The sequence below is a fragment of the Pteronotus mesoamericanus genome, unplaced genomic scaffold, assembly GCF_021234165.1.
Source record: "Pteronotus mesoamericanus isolate MK-2021 breed Mesoamerican mustached bat unplaced genomic scaffold, CSHL_Meso_final scaffold_54, whole genome shotgun sequence".
Taxonomy (NCBI): domain Eukaryota; kingdom Metazoa; phylum Chordata; class Mammalia; order Chiroptera; family Mormoopidae; genus Pteronotus; species Pteronotus mesoamericanus.
The window spans coordinates 28,481,943-28,501,151 of record NW_026555321.1 but is presented as its reverse complement, the minus strand read 5'-3'; the positions used below and the strand labels follow the sequence as shown (position 1 = coordinate 28,501,151).

At 51.5% G+C, this 19,209-nt stretch overlaps 1 protein-coding gene across 2 annotated transcripts in view; it reads right to left on the bottom strand.

Moving 5' to 3' along the window:
- The window catches only part of SLC6A6 (solute carrier family 6 member 6), a 78,047-nt gene that overhangs the window by 51,520 nt on the left and 7,318 nt on the right, over positions 1–19,209 (bottom strand). For both annotated transcript variants that reach the window (XM_054594871.1, XM_054594870.1), the window contains exon 2: positions 15,712–15,748. The gene's annotated coding sequence lies outside the window, so the exon portion shown is untranslated. The remainder of the gene's footprint in view (positions 1–15,711; positions 15,749–19,209) is intronic.

The window sequence follows — 19,209 nt, the reverse complement described above, 5'->3', positions numbered from 1 at the left end:
GATATTTCTCTCCTTCTCTTTCTCCCTCCCTTTCCCTCTCTCTAAAAATAAGCAAAAATAGCGTGGGTGGCTGATAGTGCACAAGAGCATGTATGGTGTGTGCACGTGTGTACACATGGACGGTCTCCCCGGCCCGGCTCTGAGCAGGTGGGGGCTGGGCCTGGCTCGGCTTCTCTTCCACCGGCAGGTCCAGGGCCAACCCCGTCAACCACTGGCGCAGACTCGACAGTCCGCCATCGGTTCTCCTACGCCCTGCTGTTGCTGCTCCTTCCAGTTCCCCTGGGGGTGGGCACTTTTGTCCCCAGTTTACAGATAAGGAAACTGAGGCCCAGAGAGGTGATAGGACTTGGCCCAAGGTTACCCACTGAGTGGCAGAGGCAGAATTTGAACCCAGGACAAGGCCAACACTTCTTTTATGTGCTCAGTCAAGTAAAAAGGAGCTTGAAAAATCTGGGTGAGGGCTGGCAGGCAGACCCCCAGGGGCTCAGACACGCACCAGGCTCCCCCGCCGAGCGGAGAGCATGGAGGAAGCCCGGGCCTGGCGCCCAGCTGAGCGGGCCTCAGGCAGCGCCTCCAAAGACAGGAATGAGGAGCAGAGTGTATCGCCGGGGGCTTGGGGACTCCCCGGCTGTCACCTCCTCAGAGAGGAGAGTCACTTCTTCCCTCAAGTAGAGGCAGTAGGTAGGGCTTTCTCAAAAGGAGAAACACCTAAAATGTCAGCTCCCCAAGCACAAGTAACAGCAGGACAGGCCCCAGGAGGCCCTGGGGAGGCCTCAGCTCTGCCAGTGGCCACTGCCTGACGGAGGCAAGGCCCGCCCTCCCCGGGCTGTGCAGCAGACCAGGTGGCGGGGAGGCCCCAGCAGCCTGGAGGTACGCGCGCGCGCTCGCTCTCTCTCTCTCTCTCTCTCTCTCTCCTCTCTCTGCGAAGGCAACTGCCCGGCAGAAGAAAACAAACTCCATAAATAAACCTCTGTGCCTCCGTTTCTCAAATATAGAATTGGGTCAGTAGTAGTACCAACCTCTGAGGATGACGGGGGTTCAATGAGCTAACATGTGTCGAGCGCCTGCAGTATGTGTAGCACCTACCTGAAAAGTCAGATATCGAGATGACGACCAAGTTCATGCACTCTCCCTGAGACCAGCGACAGCCCGGACTCACAGCCGAGGCCCTGCTGGGCAACGCCAGGCCCCGGGATCCAGCGCAGGCCAGCCATCTCTGAGATGAGGGCCGTCGCCCCAACACCCACCCCGGCCTCCTCCTGGCTGCCCCTTTCCTTCTATCCCAACCTTCTCTCCCCTTCCTCAATGGGGCAGGATAGGGGGACCTAGGGTGCCCCCTCCCCAGTATTTTGCTGAGGGACCATGCGGGTGCCATGGCAGGTGGCTTTCTGGGGATTGGAGTGTGAACAGGGCAACCTCCTGTCACCTTCCTACCCAGCCTTGGGGTGCGGCCGGGAGAATATTTCAGGGAGCTGCCTGCGGAAGGATGGAGGGCAGGAGGGGGGACAGGCAGCTAGGCCAGGGCCTGCGGCCCCCATACAAGGTGTTGGTGATGTTCCAGCCCTCGGGGATGGGGTGCCCGCCAAGCTGGGGAGGTGGAAGTTTCAGGGCCCGGGGCCTGGGCTTGAGAACAGGCAAAGGCTTTGCTGGGAAAGCTGCTGGGAAAGGGGACTGCGCAGCGACCTCGACAACCTGTGGAGGCAACTGCAGACCAGCTGCATGGAGCAGAGTGGCCATGGGGCCTCCCTCCCGCCTTCCTTCCCACTGGTCACAGCGGCAGACCCTAGGCAGCTGTGAGAAAAACCTTCAGGAGAGGAAGGTGGCCTCTCTGATGTCCCCCAGGATGGCTGTGCTGTAGAAATCAGACACTGTGACCCCTCAACTACTCCTGGCAGCCTCACAACCCCAGCGGTCCCTGGACACCTGAGACCCTTCACCGGGCCGTCACTGAATGACACAGCAGCCCAGGACCCCATGGCCAAGTTCACAGATAAGAAGCTGGAGGCCTGGAAGGTGAAGGGGGCTTGCCAGGAAGCCCCAGAGTCAGGCTGCTAGGAATCAAATCCTGACTCTGCTCTGTGACCCCAGGCAGCCTACTATGCCTCAGTTTCCTCAGCTACAGATGTAGCTGATAGTAGCATCAACCTCCCAGGGCAGAGGGGTGATTACGTAAACTGATGCTCAACACAGAGCCAGGCACGCAGGCAGGTGCATGTTAACATGTTATGCAGGAGGGTGAACATCTAATCCCAGTGGAGCAAACCTCAGAGAAGTGCCTACTATTAGGAAGGCGAGACAGCAGCGATCACTTAGTTGCTCTCGGAGCCTTCCAGAGCTTCTGTTCCATGGCTGCCTCTGCCAACCTGGGCGAGCCTGCACCAGCCAAAAGTGCAATGAGAAAGCCAAGGGCAGGGGGTCCAGGCCTAGGGTAGGGGGTTGTGTGGGCACCTTTCTTAAACCCTATCAGCCCTACCTGCTAACTCTGCAGCCTTCCTACTTTTTTTTGGAGGGAGGGAGGGGATTAAAAATGTCATTTCTTTTACAACATCATAGTGAGAATAGATGGCATCTTTTTAAAATTTGCCATTAAGTGGTAAAATAAAAAGTTTACCAGCCTGAGGGTAGGCCGTTCCAAGTCCTCAACCTCAATCTGTTTTTTGAATATGTACTAGTTCATGAAATTCAATACCATCATCTGGTTTAATGTGCCTGTTTTACAGACGGGGAAACTGAGGCCTAGGTATAAGGGCTCAGTCTTCAGTGTTTCAACTCTGGAGTCCACACATCCAGTTCCCTTTCCAGCCGACCGCAGCTTTGGATGCTTAGGACCCAGTTCAACTCCTCATTTACTTGGAGAGCTCTTTTCCAGGCCCAGGGACATTAGAGCCCCAAACCCCATGGAGGTCCATGACCCCAAGGGAATGCCGGTCTGCCTGCACTCAACTGAGGCAGAGAGGCAAGAATCTGGACTGAGGGGGTGGGTAGGCGGAGGTCCCACTGGTGGTCCGGGGTGGACAACCTGGGCAAGCAGTTCCCAGGACAGGGAGCCATGACCGCTCCAAGCTGGACGCCTCTGAGGAAGCCCTTGTTCCCACCAGACCCACAGCAGGACCTCTCAGGTCAGAACTCTGATGCACCTAAGGGCTCCCGCATTCGTCCCGGCCCTCTCTCCCACCTCAGGCGGACTCCCTGCAAAAAGCACACTCTGAATGCCTTAAACGTATGGAAAATCTTCCAACTGCACGGCCCGTTCCAGAGACAAATACCAGCTCCCTGGTCTGGGCACTCAGGTGTGCCAGGCTCAGCGTCTGACATTTGGGTGCAGGAGTTTACCCAGTCCTTACCAACCACTCTACGAGATGAGGGATCTTACCCTATGAGGTTCAGAGAGGCTGAGTGACTTGACCAAGGTTGCAGAGCCGGGGAGAGGCAGGGCTCCAGAGTCCTGCATTCTCAGCCACTGGGTCTGGGGCAGCTCCTGGCTTACACCAGAAAGTCTCCCCATTCACCTGACACAGAAGGAAACTGAGGCTAGCGGGAGGCAGGTGTGTCATTTGCAAATTAACCAGCTGATGTCTCTTTGTGGGCCCAGATCACAGGTATTTTCACATCTCCAAGGATGAGGCCGCAGCCAACCTCAACCACAGAACAGCAGCCACCAAAACATCCACTTGGCTGAGGCTTTGTACTAAGTGCTTCACAAAGATCTTCCACTTAATTAGGTAGACCAGCTGGGATGACTAATCAGGGCCCCTCAGCCCAGGAAGATCTTTTAACTATTTAAACTCAGCCTGCCCAGAGCAATTAAGTAGCTATGTCCAGGGGTGTGGCTAATCTCAAATAACTGAAGGAGGAAAGGGTGGAATCCAAGCCCCCTTCCACATTACTCCCTCTCAGGCCCCCCGCTGAGAACATCCCCCATGGCCACGCCTCCCCTGAGCTTTCTCTCACCCTGACCCTCCAGCAAAGCACCCCATCCTGGACTTAAATCTGTTTACTCATCCTGTAGGTAGCCCGCGATCTGAAGAAGTCTCCTTTTACTTCTTGAGGGCAAAGATACCTGAGATTTAGGCCACAACTATAATTAGTTGAGAAATCCGTCCTTTTTAATTGACTCATCTATTTATTTGGTCAATCAGCTCCTGCTGACCCCCAGGCGGCCCAGTTCTAAATCACTCCTGCCCGATACTGCCGCCGGAGAGAAGAGATCCTACTGGCCTCTCCGACTTTGTTCTCCGAATTTCCCGACAGGCACCCCTCGCACCCGTCGAGACTGTTCCCCAAATGCACTTGTCTAGTTCCACTTTTGCCTGTGCTGTGTCAGCGTGAAAGATTTTAGCTGGAACCTACCTCTGCCATTTGCCACCCATAAGGAGTAGTGACCTCAGGAATGAGATCCCTCTGGGGTCTCAGTTGCATCATCTGTAGAACGGGGCACGTCGCATTCCACAAGGGAAGGTACAAGGAAGTGCCTCAATACGGGACTGGATTTGCTCTCAGGAGAAACTACATGGCCCTGAATGAAAAAGATCGGCCGCCTTCCATTTCATGCAGTTAGTAAACACTGCCCACCCTCCTCGGCACTGCCCAGTGCCGAGAGGCAGAAGCAAACACCCGGTGGGGGGTGGAGGGCTGATGTGCCCTGGAGGGAAAATACCAAATAAACAGCTTCTCCATCGGTGTTTTGTGTCAAACAAGCAGTCAGTTCACTGGCACTGCCATCCCCTCCCAAGGCATGTCATATGCTTCCAGAACCATGTGAGAGGCAAAACTAGGTTAGACATCTCATTAGAGTGGGTTTCCTCATGGGACCTCTGGCTGCGCCTGTGATTCTCCCACAAGCATGTCTGGGTGAGAGCTGAGCTTTGTTTTTCTTCCTGAGCAGAAGCCAGTTGTCAAAACAACTACAACAGTTACACCACCTTTAAGGGGCACCTGGAAGCATTCAATAAGGACTTCTGGTTTCGGGCTGGTTCCCCATGGTGAATCAAGACCTGCCACTCAGCAGGGCGTTTGGGGTCAGCAGGCAAGGCCATGCCATCCAGCTCCTCTCCCTTCCCCTGAACGGGACACCAGCCGTGCCACCCCCTTATGATACAGGGAGTGCCCACTCCACGTCTTCACTCTGCCCTGCCATTTCCTGGGCGGTTTCTCTACCAGTAATGCCCTTCTGGTCCTGGGCTCCTCTGGCAAGAGCCTAATTCAAGGCCTCTGGCAAAGATTTTCAAACTTTGTTTGCCCAAAGCATCTTCAAGAGGCCCCGCCAATGGACCCCCGATTTGTCTCCCCGCTGGCCTGGTGTGCCCAGCCTGGGCAGAGTGGGACTCACTCACCTCTGTGTCGCTGGGACCCTCCAGGACCTGAGCCCCAGGAAAGGTCCATACCTCTCTAATGACAATGACCAGACTTCCAACTCTCAGTTTTCAGAGGTTTAGAGATTCCCCAGACTTCCCCTGGCATCAGCAGTTCTCGCTTGGGCCTTCCCCCCACTCAGCAGGGCTGGGACGCGGTTTGGAAATATGTGAATTTCTCAAATGGCCACAGGGAAAAAAAGGTCTGCAACCTGTGACCTTGAAAAGTGGGGGCTATTGCATCTATGAGATGATGAATGTTGACTAAACCTGTGTGGTAATCATTTTAAAATGTGTGCGAACCAAACCATCATGCTGTACATCTTAAACTTACACGGTGGTGTACGTCAATTATTTCTCAATAAAGCTGGAAATGAAAACTCCTTTATGCTTACATATTAGTCTAGAAAATTGACACTATGTCTTGCTTATGTCTGTATCACTAGCACCTGTCATAATGTTTATGAATAGGAAATAAAACTAATTAATTTTTTTTAAAAGGAGGGGGGCAACCTTTCTCCCGAGACGCACCCAGCAGGCCCAGCCCTCAGCCATGACTTTCAGAGCTCAAATGGCCCAGAGAAGGTCACAGATGTGGAGGAATCAGTGCCTACAAGCAGCCCCGCCACCAACCTCCCAGGACACAGGGGATTATCCAGAGCTTCGGCTTGTCTAGTTTTGTCCTCTAGGTGGAGAGTTTGGTCTTTCAGGTTGACTACATTGTCCCTGAAAGCACTTTTTTTATGCCCATTATTAATAAGACACATTAATAAGAAATATTTGCATCAAGCTTTTCAACATACCAAGCTGCTTCCCCCTACATGTGCCAGTTAACCCAGTGGGCACCATGGTCCCCATTTTACAGATGGGGCAACTGAGACCCCACAGGAGATGGGACGTGAGGGCCATCACACAGCCAGAGAGCAGCAGAGCAGGGACTCTTCTTTAGACAGCACCAGGACAAGAAGGATGGTTCTGAGAGGAGCAGGGGCCTGACACCTCAAGGTGCTGTGTGACCTTGGACAGGTCGCTGAACCTCTCTGAGCCTCTAGAGGCTCGTTATAAGGAAGGACGTATGGAAAGGTGGAGGCAGACAGGGTCATGAGAAGCAGGGCTGGCTCCCATTCCCAGGACACTTCCTTCCTCCACCCTGAGACAAGACCCAGTCTCCTGGTTATACACAGTGACTGAGTTTTGGGGACCCCTGTCTCACTTTGCAACTGCATAATGGTTTGTGTAATCGTGTATCTCTCCTGCCTTATTCTATATTCTATCCCTACCACCCAGCACTGTGCCCGGTATACAGTGGAAGCTCAATAAAAACTGAGTAAGTTAATAAATGATGCTGCATAAATGACTCTTCATTCAGGTTGGACGGATCATCACAGGATAGGAGCCAGTCTAGGGGGAATACATCAGGAAGGGCAACAGGGGCCTCCTGGGTAGCCCCCTAGGGAAGGAGAGGGCAGGTGGGGAGCCCGAAAGCCCACCAGTGCTGTCTCCTACTCTGTGCGCCCTCAGTGGCATCACCGGGCACCCCTCTGGGCCCCGCTTTTTCGCCCACAAAGCAGAGAACATCGTAACCTCCTCACAGGGCTGTCTCAGCTCACATGAGTTCTGGGGCATGGTAGGTGCTCAGTAAGCATCTCTCCCTCAGAACCGGACTTCGTAAATCAACTCGGCTGACCCCACGGTGCCTGGATGAGGAGACAGAGGCGCGAGGCGGCAGCGTCTCAGAGTCTCACAGCGAAGAGGGTCAGGGCCGGGGCGACAGCCACTGTAACTAGATTCATGGGGACAATCTGAAACTTCAAGAAGCCATTCGTCACAGTTTCCATGGGAATGACCTCCCTAGGCTGTTGGATAAATAAAGGCTTCAAAGGTAAACTTGTCAGATTTAGCAAATGCTGCACGGGACATACTTAGACTAAAAACATGACTCATTGTTTATCTGAAATTTGAATTTAACTGGGCGCCCTGCATTTTATTTGGCAACGTAATCCACAGCGGATGCTATCCACTCCCAAAGCCACATAAAATATGAGATCAGGAAATGAGAGGAATCAAATACTCTAGCTGCCTGGTCTGAAAGCCTCCACCTGAGTACAAATTGAGTCTGGACTTAAGACCACACATTCTGCCCTGGCCGGCGTGGCTCAGTTGGTTGGGCGTCATCCCATAGACCTAAAGGTCTCGGGTTTGATTCCTGGTCAGGGCATGTGCCTAGGTTTTGGATTTAGTCCTGGTCAAGGTTCCTATGAGAGGCAACTAATCGATGTTTCTCTCCCTCTCTCTATAAGCAATGAGCATGTCCTCGGGTAAGGATTCTCTCTCTCTCTCTCTCTCTCTCTCTCCAGTAGACATGCTCCTTTTCTTCTTGCCACTCAGAGGGAGCCTCTTGCTGCACAGACGTTTCACCATCCTCTTGGCTTCTCTGTTTCCACATTTTTTCCAAAGCAGGTGTCCACTGCCAAGGACGTCATGTCACGCAGACTGTCACATTGCACATTCCCCTATCCTGCCCCCTCAACAGACATAGCTAATGGATCCCGGCATCCTTCCCACGGATCAGGACCCAGCCCTAGTTTCCTCACCAGGGCCCAGTCCTGGTAACTGAATGGACCAGAGAAAGATCTCATGTGTGGGAGACGGTCAGGGCAGCCAGGACACCCAGAAAAGACCAGGGGACAGCAAGACGAGCAGTGGCTTACAGCAGCATTTCACCCTGAAAATACAGCTAACAACTCTATCCCTCACTGTGGCAACAGGACGGCTCTGGTCGGACCCCACAGACCCAGGGCTCAGAGCTGAGGAGAAAAGATGGGAGGATTTGTCGGCGGGGGGGGGGGGGGAGGTGGAAGAGCACCGACAGGTGCGCAGGGTGAGGCGGGAACCGCGTCAGGGCTGGAAATGAGGGGCAAAGGAGCAGAGGAGCCGACTACCTGTGGCTGTTCCTAGGGACAGAGGCAGGAGGGGGAGAAGTGATTTTTGGACACAGAGATGTCCACAGAGATCGCCCCGCAGAGGTGTGCCACTGAGCTGCTAGGCCGGGGTGGGAGCCAGCCCTCCTCCTAAGCTCGTACAGACAGGAGGAAGGCACAGGCGCTATTGTCCATTTCACAGTAAAGCCCCAGCTCAGGGAGAGAGGCCCTCGCCCTGCGGCAACCGGCCCCTGAATGCCAACGTGGAAAGGCACATGCGAAGCGCAGCACTGCATGCAGCCCAGCAGCCCCCGGGGGACAGGATTCCAGCCCCCTACTGGAGGTGAGGGCACCAGGCACTGCGGGAGGCTCTGGGGGCCCCTTCGCTGGCTGGGTCTGAATTACGGACTGTGAATGGGAAAGGGAGTCTACGAAAAGTAACCTCCCAGGGTGATCTGACCATAAATTCACAGCCCAGGCCTCTAACTCCTTCAGTGAAAGGCTTCTAAACAAGCCCTGCCCATCTCTTCCATCCTGCTCTTCCTGAGTTATATCTTTTATAATAACCAGTGATACCATAAGTGAAATGCTTCTCTGAGTTCTGTGAGCCACCCCAGCAAATTAATAGAACCCAAGCAGGAGGTCATGGGCGCCTCCAATCTAGAGCCAGCTGGTTAGAAGCAGAGGTGACAACCTGGACTTGCAACTGGTGTGTGAAGTGGGGAAGGCAAACTTGTGGGACTGAGCCCTTCATTAAGTGGAATCGGGCACTGTCCCCAGGGAGACGGTGTGAGGACTGAGTGGAATGTCAGGACACCCAGCTGGTGTGGGACTGTTGCTTGGTGGTGTGGTAACCCCCCGCCCCTGCACATTAGAATTGTCACCCTTTTCCTTGAAGAAATCCCTGACTAAGAGCTAAGACAGGAAGACACACCCAAGGAATCTTCTCTCCACCTGAGACCCATGCTTTCCTGACACAGGTGCAACCAGAAAGGGCAGCTCCAGATCGCCCTGTCCATCCAGAGGCCCCGCCGCCCAGCAGCTGTGGAGAAGACTACAAGCCAAAGACGCAGGCTAAAGCCCAGGCTCCCGGTCCTGACACGTGGCTGACCTCGCGTTGGCCACTGCCCTCATGAGCCTCAAATTTCTCACCTGTTACATGGGGACAGTAATAACTACGCTGTAAGATAATATAAGTATTAAAGATGGAAAACTTTTTTGAGAACAGCAAAGGGCTGCTCACGCTATTATTGTCTGTATATTCAGACTATCCTGAGACAGAGGTGTTGGAAATAATGACAATAATGGTGGCAGTCAGCATAGCAATTACAATAACTACCATTTATTAATTGCTATGTGTTCCTCACTATACCGAGAACTGTCAAGAGTTTTTCTTCCCTGATCCTCACAACAACCAGAGAAGGGAGGTCCTAAGTCATTCTATAGCACATCCACTTTGTCAGAGGACTCGGGCCCAGGGAGGTTAATTGACGTGACCCGAGTCACACGGTAAGGCAGAGGTCAAATGACGCTTACACCCGGATTCACAGGGCACCCGAAGCCAAGATCTCAACCGTGCCTCTTCTCTCTCTAAAGGGTGTATTTACTGACCTCTGAGTCTGGACCGCCATTGATAGCATTTCTCGTGTACTTTTTATTTTCTCCCCTAAATGAGGAAGGCTAGCAGATTGAAAGCTACTTCTCCTGGGTGAGTTCTTTAAACCCTCTGCTCCCTAAAGCCCCGAAGGCACGGACTCCCCAGGGAAGTGCCACCACTCCCTCTTGATGCCTAAGGGCTGTAATTTAGGGTAATTTCTGGAGGGTCAAAAATTTGGCAACATTGTGTCTGGCATGTTAAAAATGCAAAGGCCCTTTAGGCTAGCAATTCCAGTTTGCTGACCAGGCCCACGTGTGATACGTTCACTGCATTCAATTTTGCAAGAAGAAAAAGTTCCGGAGATTGGTTGCACAACACTGTGAACATACTTACCACTGCTAAACTGTAAACTTAAAAATGGTTAGGCTGGCAAATTTTATGTTACGTGTATTTTACCACAGTCACAAACGGAAAGGAAAAGATGTTCACAGCAAAGTGGTTTTCAAGAAAGAGAAACTGCAAGAGACCAATCCCTCATTACTAGGGAATTAAATAAATGATGATTTAGCCAAAAAATGAAAACCAATTTGAGCCAGTGGTCAACAAACTGCCATCCCTGGACCCGATCCAACACCTTTTGCTTTTGTAAATAAAGTTTTACTGACACAAAGCTACGCCCATCATTTGCATCTTGGCTTTGCATTCTAGCTATAGCAGCAGGCACAAGACCCCTTGGCCCACGCACAAAACACACGCCACCTGACCCTTTAAGGAGTTCATGGACCCCTGACATAGAAGATCAAAGACCCAAGACCCAGAAAAATGCTCAGAAATATGTGAGGAGTAGTGGTGGAGGTTGGGGGAGCAGAATTGGCTCCCAAACATAGGCAAGCCGAGAGTTCAATTGTAATAGAAAATCTTCGGTTTTAAAATAACACACGGCTGTACGGTAAGCAGTCAGACAGACAGGAGCAAAGTAAGGATGATGGGCCAGGCACAGAAGGTCGCCAGAGAGGAAAGCCCCCGATATCCAGCAATGGGCAAAACTAGAACTTCGCCCCCAGGGTAACCTTTGCTCCCCGAGCATATGTGCTTAGACCCTCTGACCGTTCATATCCATGGCCACGCAGTCCCCACCCTCCCCTGACCTTTCCTCCCCTGGCATGTAGCTAGCTATGCGGTAGACCTCCCTTGGAGGAGAAACCAGGAGCCTAAGAGTGGCCTCATGTGACTTCCCTGTGAGCCCTTGCTGACACTCCCTTCAGCATTAACCCCTAGAGACAGCATCTAGGCCTCAGTTCTGTTTCAGCTCCAGGCCCAGAAAAGCAGCAAAACCAGACAAGCAATGGAATGGCTGACATCAGGACCAGCTGCAGACTAATGACCCTCTTGCCCTGGCGCTGACCTATCAGTAGAGACCACGGCCCTGAAAGGACACACCTGGAAAGCTGATGCATGTTCTCCCCTGAGACCTCCAGAGAAATACCCTAGATCAGGGGTGTCCAACCTTTTGGTGTCTCTGAGCCACACTGGAAGGAGCGTTGTCTTGGTCCACAGATTAAATACAGAAACACTAATGAAAACAGATGAACATCCGTGCATAATTTTTGTGATATCCACCACCACAGAGAAGCAAAAATGTCCCCACATAATAACCCTAATTGTGCAGCGGCCCTTTCGATAATTTTTTAAAATCGTTGAGCAGGTTCCAAGTTTGTAATCACTAAAATAGAAAATATACATATCTAAGTAATAAAACTGAGGGTAAAACTTAGTAATAAAACTAAGTAATGTTTTAAGTAAATTCACGATTTTGTATTGGGCCGCATTCACAGCCATCCTGGGCCGCATGCAGCCTGAAGGCCGCAGGCTAGACACCCCGCTCTAGGTGGAGGGCCCAACCAAAGCTCCGGCACCAATCCCCCCCCCCCCGCCACCCCCTGCCCCCAGGTACCTTTTCCTTATCTCTTTCCTAAGTTCTGAGGGTCCTTTATTTTTCCTTTTTTTTTGCCTCTGTGACTTGTTTTCTGAGCCCATTTCTTCTACGGCTCACTTCTTCCACCTAAACAAACTTTCTCTTATAGTTTGAGTCTTGGCTCTGAATTCTTTCTTAGCCAGACTGAAGTGCTGAGGTCGTTGAACAGAGGTCCGGTCTGACCCCACCGGTCTGACAGCTGGTGCTGGTCTCACGGCCAACAACTTATATCTGGATGGTGGAAATTGGGATAAATTGTACTGCCTTTTTTTTACTTTTCTGTGCTCTGCAAATTTTCTGTACTAATGATACTACTTCCCAACACTAGAAAAAATAATAGGTATGTGATGCTATGAAAGCGTTAGCTAATAGTACAATGGCAATCAATACTGCAACACAAATAAATTAATATGTTGTACACCTCACACTTACACAATTTTTTTCTATGTCACATATATCTCAATTTTTAAATCAGGTAACAAACAATAAATACCATTCTCCTTGCCTTGGTCCTTAGAGGGAGCTATGCTGACTTGAGGCTTTAACGTGTCACAGATCTTGATAGTAACAGTCTTTTCCTGCCAGCTTACAACCTGGAGGGGGTGAGGGGAACATCCCATGGGAATTCTCACAAGTCCCAACAGGATCCCCTCTTGCTAAAATTATCCCAGACACCCAGGTGGGTAGATATGATCTTCAGCTGGGGGCGGGCAGGGTGCTCTAGGGAATCCTGCCAGGGAGATGAAATGGGAAAATGTATTGGGATTCTCGGAACTACCATATTTCACTGTGTATAATGTGCACTTTCTTGCCCAAATTTTTGAAGGAAAAATAAGGATGTATGTTACACATGGGTAGTACTAATTCCGTATCTATATAAATGTATTTATGCTTATGCATTAAAAGTGTAAGTCTAGAAAATAAATTGATATCTATATGCAAAATAATACCCTGGAATATGATAATCAGTTCTGTTTCTAAATATAAGTAAATAAACAATTGAATTTAGATAGTAAAATGATTTTTTTTTTTCTTGAAAGTTTGGGCCAAAAATATGAGTGCACATTATACACAGCAAAATATGGTAGTTTTGCTGGGCCCCTTGAGTGCTTCAAAACTCCACTGTGATGACAAAGTGACCATTACCCCTGATCCCGCACTCGCTGTCCTTCTGATCCTCCTGGGTGCTGTTGCTATTCCACGATACAGGTTCCAGGTGGGGATCTAAGGCTCAGAGGTTCAGTGACTCTCTCCTCAAGGTCACACAGCTGGCACAGGGGAGAGCCAGCATTTGAATCTAGAACTGTCTGACTCTCTAGCTCCATCTGGAATACTAAGTATTTTGGGTGGTTCATTAATAACTCAAGAGTCTGCTGAACAACCAACAAACATCACACAGCCTCTCCCGCCTGCGCACAGTACTGTGAGGAGCTCCTAAATGCATCTGCCCTTTTCTTGGACGGGAACCTGGAGAGCACAGCGAGGGTTGCAACCCAGCAGTGCTCAGACTTTAGGAACGACAACTTCTGTTCTTGTTGCCTACCGTGTCAAAAGTAAACCCAGGAGGGCTACTTGAAGGAGGCATCAGAAAGGCCAGATAGCAAACCCATCTCTCAGCCTCACCTGCCTCTCCTGTAAAATGAGCTCCTATCCCATGTGGATGGGTCAGCAAGCCTTGGAAGAGAGGAACAGTGGCTGGCTTCTATTTGTTTGTTTCCTACAAAGTCATCAGCTCTGGTGGGAGTCAAGCTCCTAGCACAATATTCTCTTTATCTCACATTCCAGCTTCTCCACAGCAGGCACCTGGATTCCAGCTGCCTGGGCTACTCATTAACCAGGACTGAGCCTCAGGAAGAGGCTGAAGTGGGACATCCGCTCCCACTAGGGGAGGAGGGACAGGGGAGGTGGGGCTGGATGACACGGACATTAGGGTCAGGTCAACTGGGGTTCAAATCCTTTCTAACTGTGTGCCCTTGGGGTGAGTCAACTCGCCTCTCTAAGCCTCAGCTTCCCTCTCCGAATGGGGAAATACCTGTGCCCACCTCACAGGGCCACTGTGAGGAATGTATGAGTCTGCAGAGTGCCCAGTAGCACCTGATCCAGAGTAAACGCTCAATAAATGTTGACAATAAATGTCAATAATGACAGAAATGACAATAAATGTCCTTTTTACAAAAGGAATAACAATACCCAAGTCATAGGAGTGTTGTAGGACAAAATGCACTAGAATACATTAAACCTCTCAGCCCCATATTCAGCATGTTGTTCAAGAATTACATGTTAGCGAGTATTCTTATTGACATTTCTGATGTTTATGGTGATGACTCTGGAGGTGACATGGAGTGGAACATACACCTCCATGCCTACTGGCAGCTGGTCAGGGAGGAGTTCCGAGCCACCAGGGATACACGTGTCTGCTTGTCTACATCTGATGTCACAGCATGAAGAACAGGTCTCCACATGGTCAAGCGGGCTGTGACAGAGCACCCAGGGTACAGAGTCTTCATGACAAGGACAGAATCAGGTCCACCCCTGGCAGCTGCAGGCCAAGGGTCTTCGGGCCTTTGTTCCTAGTTCTGGCTTCCTAGGTGACCCCAAACCAACCAAAGCCCAACCTTGGACCAGTAGGAGCTTGGTCAGGGGCATCACCTCCTCTCCTCCCTCCCACCCCAGGAGAACCTACTCCCCAGAAAGCCAGGATTTTCCAGTTCCAGAGCAGAATCTACTGGTGACTTATGAAATCAACTGAGAGGGTCAGGGCTATCATTTTTACACAAGAACCCAAAAGAGAATGGAGCCCACCAACGGGGAGGACATAAGTTATTATTTTTGAAACTGTGGTTTTATTTTCACACGTGTGCACATGTGTGAGCACATGTGGCATGCTGTCACAAAATGTATTTCTTACTGAATGTAACAACTAAAAGACTTTGAAAGCCCAATAGTAAGAACATTTTAAATCAGAGTAAAGGATGCATCTGCAGAAAAGTGACTGAGTCAGGTTTCTGCCCCATTAAACCCCTTTTAAAAACACTGTCATGATCCCAAACTAAGGAGAGGAAAGACACTTCTGTAAATATCAGGATACAATCAGCAAAAGCTAAACGTCATTGGGTCTGTAGATTAGATAAGGGAATTGTGTCAATGTTAAAAGTTCTAGGATTGATAATTACGTGTGCTTACACAAAGGAATGAATGGCCTCAGTCTTGCAAAACACACGCTGAAGGGTTAGAGGTAAAGGGGCATCTTGGTTGTACAACTCCCAATGATTCAGGGGAAAAAAAAAGGGGGTGAGAGAGAATATTAAAGTGACTATTTTTATACCCTAGAAAGAAAGAGATGAAGCAAAAATGGCACATGTTGACAATGGGAAAATCTAAGTGAAGGGTATACAAGAGTTCACTGTAATATTCTTGCAACTTTTCTGAAGGTTTTCAATTTTTTTTAAATACAAAGTTTAATGAAGAGAAAACCGGGACAGCAGCCCCGATTCCTGGAGCATCCTCTGTGTGCCGGAAGCCAAGCAGCTCTCCCTCTCACATGAGTCTGGCCCCAATCCTCAGAATCAACTCAGCACGGCCGCCATCACCGCTGGGGGCAAAGCCAGGATGGGAGCAAGGCCAGGACTCCGAAAGCGGCGCTTGGCCCATTTGCAGGGCTGCCTCCCTGGCACAGGCAGGCACAGGTGGCCAACCTGGCTATGGACCCACCACCCAGAGGTGGCAACCTGTGGACGAGGGGCCCTGGGGGCTGGGTCTGTCTCCTCCTCTAGAGCCTGGAGGAAACAGCGAACCCCTGCACCCCACCCCAGGCCACTGCTGCACTGGTGAAACCCGTCGTCGCAGGGAGAGCTCAGTGCCACTTACGTTTGGAGGCTCCTCAGAGAGGGCTGTCGTCCTGGACCTATTACAACGAGAGGAAGCAAAGAGGGAAAGGTCTGGTCAGGTCGTGACTGTGACTCAAAGTCTTCTTCCAGATGAGACCACCCAACTCACACACACTAGGAGGGGCCCCCATCAACATCCAGCAGGGACAGGAAAACCAAGGGGCTAAGGGGCTCGTGCACACACTCCCGTGCTCCCACGCAGACACGCTTGCACGCAGACACACTTGCTCACACGCCCCTCTCCTCGATGTGGTGTCCCTGAAACTGTCCTCAGGCAGCCTGTTCTGGGAGAAGCAGATGGCCAAGTCCAGGGTCAGGAGGAAATGGCTCGTCTTGCTGGCTAAGCGGGCCCCCCAGCCCCAACTCTAAAGTCCACGCTCCTGTGCGCACCCACCCGGCCCAGTCATGCACCCAGGTCTGGGACTGACTATTCCTTGTGAGCAAAGGGACATGCCAAGGCTAGATAGCTGGGCTGTGGGAGGCCCTGAGGACCCCAGATACTTGGAGAATACTGATCAACTATTTAGAGGCTCTGAGGTTCATGTGCCAAGAAAATTTGTTGAACTTTGCTGAGCCAAGCAGTCCCCACATGTGATTGACCCCAGAGGCCCTTAAAAAAAACAAATAAATAAACAAAAAGAAAAAAAAAACCAGAACACCTTGTGTTCTTTGGAACTCAGTTTGGGAAACATGCAAGTGGGGACAGAGCACTTCTGCCTCTTAGTCCACCAGCAGAGCTGCGCTCGAGGGCGCTCCCTGTTTACTGGAACGTCTCTCAGTCTATGAGGCTCTGGGTGGGCTGACCACACCTTCTACTTCTAGGGGTGGGCGTGTGAGCCAGGCCTAGAGAGTCAGAGGGGCTGTCCCAATTGGCTCAAGGACAGCACATGACCAAGCCTGGGCAATGAGAATGATGACAGGAATTATGCTAAAAAATATTGGGGAAAACAAGGCTCTTTCTAAGCTGAGCTGGTTACGCTGGGAGGGAGAATACCCTGTGCAACTGGGGGCACCCCAAGGAGAATGGAACCAAAGAGGAGGGACATGGAATCCAGAAACGCAGAGAAAGGAGCCCCAGTGGCAGCTCTCAGCACCTGGGTGCAGCCATGCCTGATGTGCCGCTCTGGGGCTTTTCAGTTAAAGAAGTCAATCAATGTTTGTTTTGGTTGGGTTTTTTTTTTAAGTTAGTTTGAACAGATTTCTGCTGCTTGCAACCCTAAGAATCTGGACCTGTGCCCTGCTTTGCATGTGCTGTGTAACTTAACGCATGCCCCCTTCTCTCACACTCAGGCCATTAGGAAAGTGGGGTACAGAAGAAATGACACCAGAGGCGCTCCCCCACCCCATGGTGCTACCCTAGCTACCCAGGGAGCCTATGGGAAAGGTTAGGACTGCCGTACCCTCGCCAGCCAGAGGAATCAGCCCTTCTCAGAGCTAAGCCTGCAGGGTTGTTAAAACGAGCTGGGCCCACCCCAGGTCTGAGTCAGCATTCTGACAAGCTCCCAGGTGATTCCGACTGCCGCTCCAGTGACTACATTTCGATGACCTAGACTCTAAATCTGTTCTACTCTTCCCAGTTTCTTGGAGCAGGTGCCAGTGCAAAATAAAGTCCCGGCCAAGCAGGAGACCAACGCCAGGCCGCTAGGTCTTCAAAGCAGATGCCCAATGGAGGAAAGTGCCTGTGTGGTTTGAGGATGAGCAGACTTTAAACAACTGAAGCACCAGGACCCAGCTTATGCCCATTTTATCGCCCATCCGTCCAGCCAGCCCTCCACCCCGAGGTTCATTGAAGTATCAGGGAGACTGTAAGAGACTCAGAACCTCCTTGGGCTCCAACTCGCTCTTCCAGGAGCTGTGAGCATCGCCCCCGCGGCTCTCGGCCCCAGGCAGCGCGCCAGCACCAAATCCCGCTGCGGGCCAGGGCCTGACCCGCTGCCTCGGCTGCCCTCCTGTCGGCAGGGCCTGGCGAGCCCTGGACTCTCCCTGATTTACATCCGACTTGGCCGCCTTTAAAAATCTCCTGTGGCTTCTGGACCAGGAACGCTGTTCAGTAGAAAAGGGATTCCCCACCAGCACCCTCTCCAAGGCGGCACTGGCCCAGAGGGTCTGGCCTGGCTCAGTGGCCTCCCAGCTGTGTGACCTTGGGCTAGTTACCTGCTCATCAGAGGGCCTCAGTGTTTCTTGTGCCAAAAGGGAGTAATGGTACTTTTTGTGAGGATTAGAAAACTGATGCTTACAAGGCCCTGGGCCTGGTTTACAAAGGCAGCCTGGGGGTGTGGGGGGCGGTGAAGGGGCCGCAGCTGCGGCTCCTCCTTCACTCAGAGTGGTCCTCACATCGCCGCCCTGCACTGGCTGAGAGCTGGTCAGAAGTGCGGAACCTCAGGCCCCACCTTAGTCCTCCTGCGTGGAAAGGGGCATTTTCACAAGAACCCAGGTGAGGTCTGCAGCTTCCAAGTCTGAGGGGCCCAGGTGTACGTTATTGTTGGGGTTGCAGCACCCCAAGACAGAGCCAAGATGGGGGTGGGCTAGCGAATGGCAGGCAAGGGTCAGAGGTAATGAAATGTTGAGAGGGAAGAAAAATTCTCCATTGTCTCTCCGCCTTTCCTGAGCCCCTCGATGGCTAGGGAGAGGGGCAGGGACACCAGTGGGGTATGTCCTACAAGGAGACGTAGCGAGCAAGTAGGTACAGATGGATCACAGGACTCAGACAAGGTAGAAAAAGAAAGGTCATTGAGCTGAAGTTCCTGAATCGCCTTCCCTGCCCTGCACTTCCACGTGGGGACCCACCTGCAGCACCATCCATACCTCCAGGGCCAGAAACTGGAGCTGGGGTGGGGGAGGGGCGCTGCTGGGTGGGGCGCTGCGGTCAGAGAAACCAGATGACCCGGTGCAGATGCAAAAAAAAAATCCCATGTTGAAAAATATTGGCTCAAATGTATAAAACTGTGTGGACACAGAAAACACACATGTGGTCCAGAGCTGCCCTGGGAGACCGTTTTGAGGTGACCGGTACCGGTTTTTCAGGCCTGGGACGTGAATCCTTTTAAAACAACCCACACTTTCCACTGGCGAGAAGTGGAAGACAGGGATGAATTCTGCTCAGTAAAGTAGGGACAGGCTGGCAGGTTTGGTTGAGGGGGAAAGTGGGATCTTTTTCTTTTGTTTTTGTAAGGTGTCTTCTAACCTCTATTCTTCTACCGATGGAAGAAGAAAAACCTGCTTTGTTCCCCCAGGAAATGTTTTTTCTAAAAGCCCTTTGCCACAGCTCTGCCCGGAGCATCTCAGAACTCCAGGCCCCCATCAGGAGGCTCCTTCCGGAGGAGAGTTGAGGCACCCTGAAAACCAACAGGATGACAAGAGCACCCTGAAAGGGGGCTACGCAGGGCAGCACCCCTCCTGTGACCACCTGCGCTCGCCAGCAGAGAAAACAGAGGATGTTTCCCCCTTTTACTCAGCAGGTATTTCCCTCCAAACACAA